Source organism: Panthera uncia (assembly GCF_023721935.1).
Source record: "Panthera uncia isolate 11264 chromosome C1 unlocalized genomic scaffold, Puncia_PCG_1.0 HiC_scaffold_4, whole genome shotgun sequence".
NCBI lineage: Eukaryota > Metazoa > Chordata > Mammalia > Carnivora > Felidae > Panthera > Panthera uncia.
The window spans coordinates 5,046,796-5,061,800 of record NW_026057585.1 but is presented as its reverse complement, the minus strand read 5'-3'; the positions used below and the strand labels follow the sequence as shown (position 1 = coordinate 5,061,800).

At 39.5% G+C, this 15,005-nt stretch overlaps 1 pseudogene; it reads left to right on the top strand.

The window, feature by feature from the left end:
• The first annotated feature begins 12,317 nt into the window (after window positions 1–12,317).
• On the top strand, window positions 12,318–14,458 carry LOC125913338 (eukaryotic translation initiation factor 3 subunit E-like; annotated as a pseudogene).
• The last annotated feature ends 547 nt before the right edge of the window (window positions 14,459–15,005 follow it).

Sequence of the window (15,005 nt, the reverse complement as noted above, 5' to 3'; positions counted from 1 at the left end):
CAGGTCACGATCTCATGATCCGTGAGTTCGAGCCCCGCGTCGGGCTCTGGGCTGATGGCTCAGAGCCTGGAGCCTGCTTCCGATTCTGTGTCTCCCTCTCTCTCTGCCCCTCCCCCGTTCATGCTCTGTCTCTCTCTGTCTCAAAAATAAATAAACGTTAAAAAAAAAAAAAGAATTCTTGGCTGCATATTTTTCTGATTCAGCACACTGAATATATCCTGTCACTCCTTTCTGGCCTCCCAAGTTTCTGTGGATAGGTCTGCTGCAAACCTGGCCTGCTTCCCTTGTAGGTTAAGGACGTTTTTTCCCCCTTGCTGTTTTCATGATTCTTTCCTTGTCTTTGTATTTTGTGAATTTGACTATGTTATGCCTTGTTGATGGTTGGCTTTTGTAGAATCTAATGGGAGTTTTCTGTGCTTCTTGGATATTGAAGTCTGTGTCTTTCCCCAGGTTAGGAAAGTTTTCTGCTGTGACTTACTCACATAAATCTTCCACTCCTTTTTCTCTCTCATCTTCTGGGACCATGATTCAGATGTTACTGCTTTTTAATGAGTCACTGAGTTCTTTATTTCTTATATTGTGCTCTTTTGCCTTAGTTTCCTTCTTTTTGTCTGCTTCATTATTCTCCATAAGTTTGTCCTCTATATCGCTGATTCACTGCTCTGCTGCCTCCATCCTTGCTGCCATGGCAGCCATTCGAGATTGCATCTCAGTTACAACATTTTTAATTTTGTTCTGTCTAGATTTTACTTCTTTTATCTCCGCAGAAAGGAATTCCATGTTTTTTTCAACCCCAGCTTGTATACTTACTATTGTGATTCTAAATTCTGGTTCAGATATCTTTCCTGTATCTGTGTTGATTAAGTCCCTGGCTGTCATTTTTTCCTGTTCTTTCTTTTGGGGTGAATTCCACTGTTTTGTCATTTTGCAGAAAGAAAAAGAATTAACAAAATTAAAATTAAAATTAAACAATTAAAAAACAGTACAAAAAAATCAAATAAAGGTTGCTAGATCCTAGGTGTGTTTGGTCTGGTTGTTGAAAGAAGCCTGATAGATTTGAGAAAACAAGTAAAAAAAAAAAAGAGAGATGAAAGAAAGAAAGAAAGAAAGAAAGAAAGAAAGGGAAAACATTTGAAAACTTAAAAAATGAATACAATAAAATAGAACAAAATGAAATGATGAAAGTAAAATAGAATGAAAAAATTAACAAAAAATAAAAAATATAGTAGAAAAATTTTAAGAAAAATCTTTTCTTTTAATTTTTTTTAATGTTTTATTTATTTTTGAGACAGAGAGAGACAGAGCATGAGCAGGGGAGGGGCAGAGAGAGAGGGAAACACAGAATCCGAAGTAGGCTCTGGGCTCTGAGATATCAGCACAGAGCCCAACGTGGGGCTCGAACTCACAGACCGTGAGATCATGACCTGAGCCGAAGTCGGATGCTCAACCTACTGAGCCACCCAGGCGCCCCGAAGAAAAATCATTTTTTATAAAAATGGAAAATAATGATTTTTTTCTCTTTCTTTGTTCATGAATAAGAAAAGAAAAGGGAAAAAATTAAATAGATAGATCAGTGAACAGAATGGAATATAATTGAAATTACATCCAGTTTCCCCTAGAAGTCAAACTATGAAGCACTTTATAGTACATAAACTAAGCAGGTGGACAGACTTGTGGTGTTTGTCTAGAGAGCAGTTGGTGCAGCTGGATGGGGCTTGGTGTAGATGCTCTGTTCTCCATTAGATGCTGCTGCTGCTTAGCTTACTGGGGTGGGTCATTGTGGTGCTTGTAGGTGTATATGCACATGCATGGGAGGGGTGAAAATGGCGTCACCCAGCTACCCAGTTCTCTGATATCAGAACTCTGTGCTCCTGCTGACTGGCAATCAAGAACCCCTCCTTTGTCTCTGGCCTCCATCCACTCCCCACTTCTACCCTGTCCCCAACGAAGTCATCAGTCTGCCAGGCGGCACCTCCCTCCCAAGTTTTATCTCAGATGGGGCTGTGTTTCCAAACCCCTCATTTCTGAGGGCCCTGTGGCTCTGACCCACTCAGACCCTCTCGGAGAGGCTTGCCAAGCAATGGCTGGATACCGGCCCACCCTCAGGAACATTCACACAACCAGCTGCTGCAGATGCCAAGAGACTGCAGCCAGGTGGCAGCCCACCCCAGAAAAAGTTCACAGGACTGTGTAGCAGCAGCATTTTGGGGGGTTATGATAAACCACAACACACATCTGGTGCCAGGCTTCACTGCCCCTTAATGTCCTTATTCCAACACCAGCAAATGTGGCTGTTCTCCGAGGTCCGCTGTGACCTTTGCCTGTGGGGAAGCTGCACAGCCTCTACCAGATGTCCTCTCATCATGGGAACCGCCTGTCTCCATGTGACCTGAGGGCCCCTCAGACTTCACTCTATGCTCCTGGAAATTCGCCCTTCCCACCAGAGCTCCACCAGGTATTGAGCTGCAGAGTTTCAGACTCCACACTCCCCTGTTCATAGAGTCTTAAGGGTATCCAAACCCTCTCCTTTCTCCTTTCTCCTTTCTCCTTTCTCCTTTCTTCTTTCTCCTTTCTCCTTTCTCCCTTGCTTCTTAAGTCCCTTATGGGTGTTTCCACTCTTTCTCTTTCTCTCCAGCTCCTTTTGAGGGGGGCACTTTTCCTATACTTCCCCCCTCCCTATCTCCATCCTCTCTCTGCAAGCAAAAGTAGCTCCCTACCCTCTGTGGCTTCTTTTTCCCCAAGTTCACATCTCTGAGTTGTGTACATGCTGAGTTCTGTGGTTCAAGTTATGCAGATTGCTGTGTTAATCCTCAGATCAATTTTCTAGGTGTTCATGATGGTTTGGTGTTCATCTAGCTGCATTTCAGTGACAAGAGACCCAAAATCTTCATGTTGCTCCACCATCGTGGCCCCCTTCATCAAAAATATACAACTTCTTAAACTGAAAGACATGAGCCTCTAGGTTAGAACACTCCATCTGTGCTTTATTATAGATAGAAAAAAAAACCCAATGCTATGAATGAAAAATGCATGTAATCAAGAAAATTCAGAAGCATTGGCAGAGGAAAAAAACCTACATGAATACTGCAATGACTGTAGTTCAACAACTGCTAGAGATAGAGGAAAATGTACTAATACAATAATGCCTTAAACACTCAGATGCACAACCAATCTATCCATCTCATGTGAGGATAGAATAAACACGTTTTCAGACCTACAGGCCAAAACTTTGATCTCCTCCATACTTTTTGAGGTATATCTACCAAGTATGCTATCCAGCATATGAATGCACACTCCAGTCAAACCAAAACAAAGTGAGATTTGGGATCCAGGATATGGAAGTTCTATTACAATTTAATAACAAAGAAAAGTCCTATTTGACAGAGGAGGAAAGTCCAGGAAGACAGCAGTGAAGCAGGCCTGGAATAAAGGGCAAGTGTAATCAAGAGGATAGATGACTCTAGGAGACTGGTATCTCAGTGGAAATGGAACTGACAGCTTATATGATTGTTTCAGCTTTTGTAAATAAAAGGCAGTTGGCAGATCCATTGGAGCACTTAGGAAAAAATCAATGAGAGACACATAGAAAACCAAGCAATAAAAATAAAACAACCCATATTCAGGTAATGATTTCTAAATACCATTCCCCATTAAAAGGAACTGAAACTCTTAGAGAAATGGCTGATGCTAAGGCCAAGAAGGGAAAATTATATAAGATGAGACTTGAGCATTTTGTAGTGCCAGAAAGTAGGAAAGTACTCAAAAAACATAAGCATGGGATCATGTCAAAGGGATGCAGGAGTCAGCCTGAAAGAAATCCTCCCAATGGCCAAAGTTGGAATGATTTGAACAACAAAACAAATAACCCAGTATATGATATAATCTAACATATAAAATAAATACCTATGAATTCATCCTGAAGTAAATAAATAAGTAAATAAATAGAAGAGACAGATCTTCTTTAAGAAAAAACCCAAATAACTTATGTAGATATCTCCCTCAAGAAGATAAAGCCTAGTTTCAAGAGATGAAGCCTAGTTACGCCCCTCTGTGAATATGAGCCAAACCTTGTGATTTACTTCCAAAGAGTGGATTATAGAGAGCAGGGATAGTAACTTCATACTGGAAAATACTGGTAAATACTTCCTTGGGCAGGTGATCGAGGTTAGCACCACCAGTGATAATTCATGTTGATGTGTTATGTATCCATTAATATGATGAAAAGGGCACTGTATCTCTGAATCTGTTTGTCTTAAAAACCCATAACCCCAATCTTTAAAATTTAACCACATCCATATTGAGGGACATTTGATAAAACATCTAACCCATACTTCTCAAAACTGTCAAGGTCATGAAAAGCAAGGAAAGACTGAGAAGCTGTAACAGACATGATGGAAGTAAAGGTACATGACAACAATGCAATGTGGCACCTCGGATGGAATTCTGGAACTGAAAAAAGACACTGGTGGAAAAACTGTTGAAACTCTAATAAAGTTTGGAGTCATTAGTAATGTGCCAATGTTGGTTTCTTAGTACTGACAGTGTACCAGGATAATTTATGATGATATTAGTGGAAACCAGGTGAAAGGTATAAAGAAACACTCTTTACTATCTTTGCAACTTTTCTGGAAATCTAAAATTATTCCAAAATCAAAAGTTTGTTTTTCAAAAAGCACCTGTTAACTCCAGGAAATCAAACTTTTGTATACAAAGAAAATATACTTCAGTAGACTACCTGGCTCCATAGTAAACAATACTTATATTATCATGATACCATAATTCCAAATATTGATTTAGCCAAGAATTATAATATCACTATAATGGAAGAATGGGAGGGAAGAAAGTAGAGGAGGTGTGTGAAAGAGATTACAGTCTCGTTACCAGAGGGAGTCAGTAGGTAATGTAAACTACTAATAAACTAAGAAATAGCAGTGAAAGGACATTTGGAAGTAAATAACAGTACAAACAATGAAAAGGACTGAAAGTGGTTGGAATTAAGACATAAGAATGGGAAAAGGGACTGCTATTTTTTGTACTTGGTGTTTCATTTGATTCAAACAAACAAAAAAACAAACACCTGTCTTCAACAAGCTACCTGGTCTTTTTTTCCCTTCATGAAATGAGAAAAGAGGCTCAAGAAAGAAAATTCTTTGCAAGTACATCGACACAGTATCTAGGAGGGAGGTATCCCAGGCTGTGAAAGACATAGCCTTCCTATGACCAATATCATCCCTGTTTTATGCCTAGTATTATCCTCACATAGGAGGCCCACAGGAAACATTTTTTTAAACAATGCAGTGAGTATGTGAGCCATGGGAGAGGTTGGAGGGAGCTCCCACTCTGTACTGGGCACTAAACGTGCATCATCTTATTTAAATAAATCCACAGTTCTTATTTCTCTTTATAGGTTCACTAATAACTCACAGAAAACTGCATGGTAAATATTATTCCCACTTTATAAGTTATGAAACTGGTGTGTTGAGGTTAAATATTTTGTCACATGGTTAATAAATGGCAAATGTGATCTAAACACAGCTTTGTCTGGCACCAAAGCCAAGCTACTTTAGTGCCTCTACCATCCCGCTTCCTATAAACTTTGAGGACAGAACAAGTTAGGGACCAGAATGGTCAGGAGCTAGTCAGAAGAGGCTTCTTGGAGAACTCAACATGAAATAACCAGAAGGAAACAGCAGGGTACTCATAACCCATCAAAACAAAATTCATGGAAGACCCGAGGTGGAAAAGAGTGAGAAATGATATGGTGACTAGCCGGACTGGAGAATCAGAGGAAAAGGGAAATGGTTAATATTTCAAAAGCTTCTTAGTACCAAGCTATGAAGGCTTCAATCACATTTCACCATCTGTCTTTTTTAGCATTAGGTTAAGAGTGGGATTGAAGTTAGACTACCTAATTCAAATCTCAACTCCACAACCTTAGGAAAAATATTCAACCTTTATATGCTTTGGTTTCTTCATTTGTTAAATCAGGAAAATAATCGTACAATCCTCAGAGCATTGCAATGAGGACTAAATGAGATAAAACATTAAAACTCACAAAACTATTTCTGGTACCTTAAGTGCCCAATAAATGCTGGCTGTGATTGGTTCTTCTTTGACTAGTCATAAAATAAAGTTGGTGCCCTCCTCCAGCTTGACCAAGTGCATCTTTGTAGTGGAGCTAACTGGTTGGAAACAGGAGACGCTGACATATTTTCATGAAGCCAGACTTAGCAACAAGGAAGGCAGGCTTTTCTAATCTCTCTGTGCCACAGCAAACTGTGATTGGTCCCTCAGCCAGTCTCTCTCTCTTTACCAATAAGAACAACAGGCCATTATTAGACTGCCTCACACCTAAACATCGGCTCTATTACATTAATTTCATTCATTTTTCATCCAGTTATTTGGACAAGACATTTCATCTGCACTTACCATGAGCAAGGAGCTCTGCTAAGCCCTGTGTCAGATGTAAAGATAGAAAGTTTGGACCTCGTTACCTCTTGCTTGGGCTCTTGCAACAGCATGATTACTTATCTGCCTGCCTCCTGTCTCTTACTTGTCAAAGTCAATTTACATAAAGCTCCAGACAACTCTTTTTAGAGTATAAAGTTTGAATCAGTTGTTTTCACCTCAAAAATCTTTTCTAAAGGGCTATCCTTTCCAAATAAAGTTCAAACTTACGAACTTGTCATTTACCGCCCTCTGGCACCTAACCTGAATCCACAGTTCTTATTTCTCTTTATAGGTTCACTAATAACTCACATCCACCCTGAACTGCACTGCCTCCAGGGATTTCCACACTCCATTTGAAATCCCTCCAGCCATTGAAATACTATGTATCCTTAAATATCAGCTCAAAAGCCACTTTCCCCTTTAAACCTGCATTCATCCTATCCATCCATATACCCACAAATATATGTTGAGCACTTCCCATGTTCTGGGTACCACATTAATGGCAAGGGATACACTAATGAATGAGGAGGTAAGGCTTCCGCCCTTAAGAAGTTCACCATCTAGTGAATGGGAAGACAAAGTATACTCAAGTAAGACTGATTTGAATAGAAATATTTACACAGTGAAATGGACCAAAAAGGAATTGTCAATGTGATCTGAAAGATCCAGGAGCAGTTTCAAAGAAGAGTTGGCACTTGGGCTAAGTGTTGAATAAGCAGGTAAGCAAGGTGGTAAATGGCCTACAAGGTGGTGAGGAGAGTATAAACCAGAAAACAGGGCATGAAACCATAGGGCAGCGCCAGAGACCATCAGTAGACAGGTTTGACATGGAGCGTGAGGAAGCAGCAGGGAAAAGCTGGTCTCACGTGCCATCCTAAGAACACAAGACCTTTTTCTGGGAGCCACGGGAGCCATAAAAGGCTTTAAACAAGGAGGTGGTGTAATGAGATTTCTATTTTAAAACTTTCTCTGGCAGCAAGATAAAGGATGAATTGGAGGAGGGGTGCCTGGGTGGCTCAGTCGGTTAGGCGTCCGACTTCGACTCAGGTCACGATCTCGGGGTCTGTGAGTTGGAGCCCCGTGTCGGGCTCTGGGCTGATGGCTCGGAGCCTGGAGCTTGCTTCCGATTCTGTGTCTCCCTCTCTCTCTGCCCCTCCCCCATTAATGCTCTGTCTCTCCCTGTCTCAAAAATAAAAAATAAACTTTAAAAAAAATTTTAAAAAAAGGATGAATTGGAGGAGGCGTGATGATGGAGGAAGGGAGACCTGTTAGGATTCTATTCCAGTTTTCCAGTAAGGTGAGAACTTAAAGCAGTGACAGCAAGCATACAGTGGAGTGAACTAAATGAGAAACAGTGAAAGGAGAGCAGAGAGGATTTGGTCAGAGTCCAGATAGATGAGGATAAGGGAAATGAGAAGTGGAGGATGACTCCCAAAGCCACCCTCTCCCAGAACTCTGTCTTCTATGTGGGGAGGGCAGCATTTGCAACACAGGAAATAATATAGAAAAAAGTAACAGCACATATCGGCAATAAAGTTTTATAATTAAGAGGAACAATTTCAGTGACTTCTTCAACCCAGAGCCTCTGCTTCAAGGCAATTTCCTGTGTCCAGTTATGCAGAGGGTGGAAAAAGGCTTAAATGTCTAAAATTTTACCTTCTATTTCTCCAAATATCCAGTTTAAAATAGCCATATCTTAATGGAGAAGACTGTACCCTATTCATTTAAGATCCCTCATGGGACTTCATTTCTGAATTTGTTTCCAGTGGGTCTGAAAATTCTCAATTACAAAAATGGCATAGAGCTTACAATTTTCATCAAATGCACTGACTCTTCCATTTACATGAGAGGTATCACATCTGCCTATGCCAGTGAATTTAAGGCAAATCTAAACACCAAATATTGTTTGAGCACCTATCAACTTCACCAACTATAAAATATAGCACTAGGACACAACATCCCTTTAAAGTACATTTTAAAAAATTTTATTCATTTTTGAGAGAGACAGCACGAGCAGTGGAAGGGCAGAGAGGGAGACACAGAATCCAAAGCAGGCTCCAGGCTCTGAGCTGTCAGCACAGAGCCCAACGCAGGGCTCGAACTCACAGACTGCGAGATCATGACCTGAGCCAAGATCAGATGCTTAACCGATTGAGCTACCCAGGTGCCCCTAAAGTACATTTAACTGGCACATTAGGTACAAAATGAGAACCTGCCCAACGTCCAATAACAAGCAATTAATGGCAGACACTGAATACAAACCTATCCAAACCAAGTTCCAGGATCCATGTTCTGTTGGTAGCCCACACCACTTCTGAAGTCCCAGAACCAGTGTAACAAAACAGGGAACTGGAAGGTCCCTACTGAATGTGATCATGTAAATCAGGTAGCAGATCAGAAAAAGCAAGAGTTTTAGTCACATCATATAAAAGTAGGAACAGGATAATCATTGGTTTAGGTATTGGTAGATAGATACAGCTAAAAACTAGTATCTTTTTGCTAGAAAACAGTATTTGTGGCACATAAAGTGGGTGAAATATTAATAATCAGAATATTTGAAGAACTAAAAGAAAATGGTGATCAACTCATTAAAAAATGAGTAAAAAACATGAATCAGAATTTCATGGATTAGAAAACACAAATGATCCTTAAATATATCAAGATATTCAATTTCATTAATCATCAGAAAAGATGCAAATTAAAACACCACAGTGATATCAGATTTTATCCACCCCCCATCCCCCCCACCCCAGATCAACAAAAATTTGAAAAGTTGAAAGCACCAAGAGGCAGCTAGGATGTAAACCAATTCTTCCTTATTAGAAGAGGGAGTATAAATTGATACAACCACTTTGAAAACGTTTGACATTATCTAGTGAATCTGAACATACTTATACTTTGTGACTAGAAATTCAAGTCCTACATATGTATATACCCTGGAAATAAATTCTTATACATGTGTTTGTGAAGACACATGTACAAATGTCCAAAACAACATTGTTCATAGTAACAAAAAGGAAAAACCCAAATTTCTATAAACAATAGAATGGATAAATAAATCGTGGCATGTTCATAAAATGGAGCTCTATGTAATAGTTGAAATAAATTATCCATTGCATTAACGTGGGTCAATCTCAAAAGCAAAGATTTTAGAGAGAAGCAAATAGCAAAGAATACACGCAATATGATACAGTTCATATAAAATTTGAAACCAGGCAAAACTAAAGGATCTGCCTCATGGAGATTCTTATATAGGTGATAAAATTATGTGAAAGCAAGAAAATAGTAACACAAAATTCAAGATAGTGACTATTTCTAGAGTGTGATCAGGAAGGGGCATTGAAGGGGCTTTTGAAAATTCACTGGTAGAAGTTCTAGTTTTTAAATTGAGAGGTGATTGCGAGATGTTTGCTTTATCATTATTCTCTAAATGGTACATATATATATATTTTAAAGCCTTTCATATAATTATTCACAGTGAAAACTTTTAAGCAATAAAAATCTTAACCTAAGGAAGTAACAACTGCACATTTTTACAAAGAATTCCTGTAGATTCTTTGCCAGCATAAGTGGGCTTCAGAAAGGAGGCTCTCCCACAGGTGCCAGCAGGAAAAGGAGAAAGTGTTCATGGCAATTGTCCATGGTGATTAGGATCCAGTGCAGAGTTCCTCTCCACAGCTAGAGTCTCTTTACACCTGTCCCTCATAATCCCAAACCTGAGACAGCAAGCAAGGAACTGAAGTTTTTTGCATTGACATTAATTGAAAATTATGCTTCAAGGCTTCAAAATCAATTCCAAGCTAGGTGCATGTTCTAAAATCCATTAACAGCTGCGGGGCAATAAAAAGAGCCCCAGACTTGGAGTTGGAAGTTCAGCATTTGAGTTCAGGTCTGCTGCCTCCCAGCTATGCTACCTGAACAGATCTCTGTCTCTAGGTCTTTGTGAATGGCTGACTGATTCTTAAGAGTAGGCTGACTCCCTAAAATGGTCTCTAGAAGGACCAAGTAAGAATTGTATGAAATCTCTTTGTAAACTGCTAAACAATGTGTAAATGTAAGTAAGGAGCCTTAATTGTAAGCTTAGAAGGTATACCCTGAGTTTCTTTTATAAGAGATCCAGCTGTGAGGTTAGAGATCTTTGTATTCCCTTTCCAGACCTAGTTGCTGACTCCAGACAAGAAACATAATCTCTCTGAATTTTGGGTTTTTAAGCTGGAAGATTGGATTGGTTAATACTACCTACCTCTTGGTGTCATTGTAAAGGATTAAATAAAATAATGCATGTAAATATTTAGACCTATCCCTGGAAACTTAAGTGTAAAGTAAATGTTGATTGCTATTGTGTGCAATGAAAATCTTTCATTGGGCTTGTCTACACAAGTTAGACATTCTCTTTTCCTAAGATCATGAGAGTTTTCTCATGAAATTACTGAAAATTGTGTTAGTCTCAAAATTGAAAAATGAATGGCCAATGTACACATATACATAGCTGTATCCAAAAACTCACCTATTCAGTAAATAGTTATCACTTTTGAGCCTACATACCTGGTGCCAGTCAGTATGTAGACATTTTATAAACATAAACTAACTTAGTCTTTACAACAAGCCTACCAGGTGGTTATTTTTGCCAATTCTTAGAAAAGAAAGCTAGACTCAGAGAGGTTACAGAATTTGTGTATGGTCACACCACAAATCAGAGATAAAGCCAAAATTTCAGTTTAAGTATCTCACTGCTGGTCTCTTGATCCTCTTTTCCTTTTCTTTCAACTTCTTGTCTTTCACTTTATTCTCAATCCTTCTTCCTTTTCTTTCACTGCTCAAAGGTTTAAAATAACAATGCTCTAACTCAAATGCAAATAGTTTATAATTGGTGCTAATTAACGCAAGCAAAATCAGTTTGTCCTGAATGTTTGTGCTGTTGGTAGTAGGTAAACTGCTAAACAGATTGAGTAGGCACATAGTCTGTGCTACTTTAACTGCTCATGCCTCCCTGCTTTGATAGATACTAACAAATGAGGTGCTTTTGTAGGGTGTGAGTACTTGCCTTTCTTGTGCCTTCAGCTTCTACATGTTCAGGCCAATCTAGGATCAGTTCAGTCCTATGGATTCCACATATTGAGGAAGAGAACTTTGAGAATTTATAACCACTCATCATCCAAGCATCAATCAAATACTTATTGAAAACCACTTTTGAGGAAGGAGTTGAATGAAGTAATAAAGACAAAAATGAAGCAGACCTTTTTTTTTTTTTAAAGCAAGATGGTGGAGCAGAACCTGACTTCTCACCTTGTACATCATTTGGATGGGGATCTAGATTTTCTGCTTTCTTTTAATGAGGAAGATATACAATGAAAAATAAGTATTATGAGGGAAATCGGATCTTTTTAGTGGTGCTAATGTGGTAAACTCTGCTGTGGATCTCACAAAACCTTTATTTTGGTAGTATCTTCATGCTTTGGAAAAAAGAAAAAACAACACAGTTGTTGCACAACTGAGACAACTTCAGGCAGAAATGGAACTAATTGTAAAGATTTTCGAAGATCAAAAAACTACAAAGTAAATGCAGTCAACGAGAGACAGATGGATGCTGTTTGGCAACCTAGCTTTGAACAGGATTATAACCAGCATTATTATAGACAGGCTCTCAGGTATGCAAAATTCCAATATGACTGTAGCAATTACTTAGCAATGGCAGGAAATCTTTTTCAGAGTATGTTTCAGTAATGGATAGAAATGCTTTTGAGTTCACGCTGAAGAAAACAGTCCTCTGAAATTCTAATGCAGTCATGGAAGGCCTCACATGGTGAAGAGGAAACATAGATAAAAATTCTGTCATTCTTCTACTCTTGTCTCATCATCAGTGAACATGGCCCATTCACTGGTCTCTTTGTTCTTTAATTAGCCCCAAAGCAGTTAATAATATTATTAGTCTTTTCTTTACCAGCCACAATATCTTAAAACAATTCAGACCATGTGTGCCTATATTCTCCACTGTTTGACTACAGCAGTCATAACCAACATGTTGGAAAATACAAGCAGGGACTAAAAGACCATCAAAGTTGTTCAGTGAGAGTCTTTCACATATAAAGACCCTATTTCAGTTTGTTGAAGGAGGAGATGTGAGTAGGTGCTTATGGACTTCGTGCTGGTTGGTCTTGAGGATTTCCTTGAAAACGCTTCTCTTTTCATATTTGAGACCTTTGATTGCATCTAGCAGTGTATCAGCATTAAATATGCTGACAGAGAAACTGAACATGACCCTAGAAGAAGCTGAATTTATTAGAAATACAAGATTGATTCTAAAATAAGCCATGTGGTCTCACCTCATCCACAAGTAATCAAAAAGACCAAAGTCTCTCATTTACAAACCAGATATTGGCCGTAAATATGGAGAAGAAGCTTAATCAGAATGACAGGACAGATGCTCTCAATTGGGCAACTCGGGATGTTGGCTCTATAGTGCACCAGATGTGTCTCCCCCAAAACCCATATATTGAAACCTTAATCCCAATGTTATGATATTTGGAGGTGGGACCTTCAGGAGGTGGTTAGGTCAGGAGGTGGGGCCCTCGTGAATGGGATTAATGCCCTTATAAGAAGAGGCCAGAGAGCTAGCTCACTCCACCATGTGAGGATACAACAAGAAGTCAGCCATCTGCAGTCCTGAAGAAGGCTCTAACCAGAACCCGACCATACTGGCACCATGATCTTGGATTTCCAGTCTCCAGTGCAGTGAGAAATGAATTTCTGTTGTTTATAAGCCACCCTGCCTATGGTGATATGTTATAACAGCCTAAACTGACTGACACCCCCTACTGAACAGTTATAAAAGAAATACATAGAAATTCAGTATCATAAACCCATTATTAAAGAGTATTATACATTTTAGAAGTAATGAAAATATTGTGTAGAAATTTGGGGACAGGGAAATAAATCAGACCTGGATCCTATTCTCCAATCATCATCTAATAGAGAATGGAAATTTAAAATGGCATAAAAGAAGATAGAGTTAGATTCTGCAGGATTTCAGGAGATGAGAAAATCCTTTAAGCTGGAGGAATCAATGGAAGATTCATGAAGAAATGGACATGTGATCTGGGCATTGAAGGATGGTAGGACTTGATATATGGAGGAGAGAGGAAAGAGAAAAAAGAAAGCAAAGCTACAGGGGAGACATGGCTTTTGTAGATCAAACTACCTCTTTGACTTGATTGGAAGGCATGTAAAGAACATTAGCAGGCCATTAGTGCAAGAAGCTAAGCAGAACTAAATCACAAAGGTCCTGAAGCCTGGTCATAACATGGCACAAAGCAGCCCTCCTCTAGCTCCCCTTTTAGCCTTCTTGCCAACAGGATTCTTTCCAGAAAGTTCCACTTACAGCTCCCCACTCAATGCCATGGCCTTACTTAAATCAGGCCTGACACCCAACACCTCTCTCCTTTCTTCCCCAAGACATTTCCCTTCTAGCTTTGACAGGATGTACGGCTACAGAGCAGCCTGAGCACCAAGTTCCCACTTTTGCAGATCTTACAGAGAAACTTGTGGTGTGGCAACCTGCCAGACCCTGATCACTTAGCCAAGGGAGCCCGCCATGGGGGAGTTAATCTGACGTGCAGAATGAGCTGTGAGGCTCCCTCTCCAAAGACACTACTAGGGCGTCAGTGCTAAATTGTACCTGACATTTAATTCCAGCTTTGGGCAGTTCTGTGTGAAACTTGACTTCACTGAGACATTGATCATCCCATAGCTCTTCATGAGTTTTGACACAATCAATTTTCTCCAGTGGATTGGGCGATCATTAGCTGACTTACAGAAAGGCCTGGGTCACGCACAGCTTTCTACAGGCCTCGGAACTGCACGCCGTGAGGAAATGATGAAAAATTGCTGCTGGCAAGTGACTGCCCCTTTCCCTGCAGAACATAACCAACCAGAGACTATGAAGAGCAGACCCACCTTCAACCTCATCGTCTCTGGGTCTTTGAGAGGGTTAAGAAAATCATCTAGTTGATTTAGGAAAAGGGGGCAAAGTTGGATGAGACTCTAGGCACTTAAGGTGTCCTTTACACCCATGTCTTATGGTCTCAAATGTTCTAGACCTATTCTCCCCATGTTCACTTATCTAGTACTGTCTAGAAATGAAACAAAAAAGATGGCACTAGTGTGGCTTCATGTAACTTAGTATGAAGTTTTGATCAGTCAGTCAGCAAGCATTTATTGGGTTCTTAGAAACAATGTGAAGGCAAAACATGTTTTTAAGTCACTAATCCCCACCCTTGTATGCAGAACTGCCCTGCAACAAGACAGTATGGATAGCCTCCTATATTATATGATTCATACGATACCAAAAGGCTTGCCCCTTCCAAAACATGAACTATACTTCAGAAAGCATGACTACATTTGCTCCCAATTCTGTGCCGAGTGGTCAGCTAAATACCTGCCACATGGTCAACGTTCATTAAAAAAAATATATATATATATATATATATATATATATATATATAGGAGTGTTTCCTGTGGTGAAAGTGTTACTACAAGTGTTTCTAGAAAGTTCCCAC